The following is a 661-nucleotide window of genomic DNA, read 5'->3' as shown; positions in this document are numbered from 1 at the left end:
GTGCTAAGAGGGCTGCAGCAGGCATCCAAAGCAGGTGGGCACGGTTTGGGGGGGATGGGACTGCTCCCTGGTCCCCAGGCAGACCTGTGGTATCCTGCTGGGACTCAATGGGGGGGTTCCGCGGCAGGGACCTGGGGATCTAGGGGGTTCCATGCAGTAGCCAACAGGGCCCCCAGGGGGCGCCAGGGCTGTATCTGCCCAGCTGTGGCTGCAGTGGCCAATGGGGGCCACTAGGGGGCACCAGACATGTTGCGATCCCGCAACCTGGTCCTGTGGCCTGGGGTCGCCGTGGCCTTGGGGGGCACTGTGCTGGGTGGAGGGCTCTGCATCTGGAAGCAGGGGATTCAGCAGATTTCACCCCAAAAAGCCCACCATGAAGGTGATATGCAAATGAGGCTACTGCCTCCCCCGCACACATTTTCCCAGTGCACATGGGGCTGTGGATTAGAGTTGGGGTGCTGGGCTCCCCTTACCCCGTTGTCGCCCAGGGAAAAAGGGGCCTGGATCCCAGCTGGAACCTGGGGTGGGGGGGTCGATTCCCCCCAGCTGGGGAGGGGGAACAGTTGATAGAGGGGAGGGGCTGGATCCCTGGGAAAGGAACCCAGGTGTCCTGGCAGTGACCCCCCTGCTCTAACCCTCTGCACCCCACTAGGGCAGGGGA

This window comes from Alligator sinensis, unplaced genomic scaffold, assembly GCF_000455745.1.
Source record: "Alligator sinensis unplaced genomic scaffold, ASM45574v1 scaffold850_1, whole genome shotgun sequence".
Lineage (NCBI taxonomy): Eukaryota > Metazoa > Chordata > Crocodylia > Alligatoridae > Alligator > Alligator sinensis.
The sequence above is the reverse complement of the archived record's forward strand: the minus strand, read 5'-3'. Positions refer to the sequence as shown.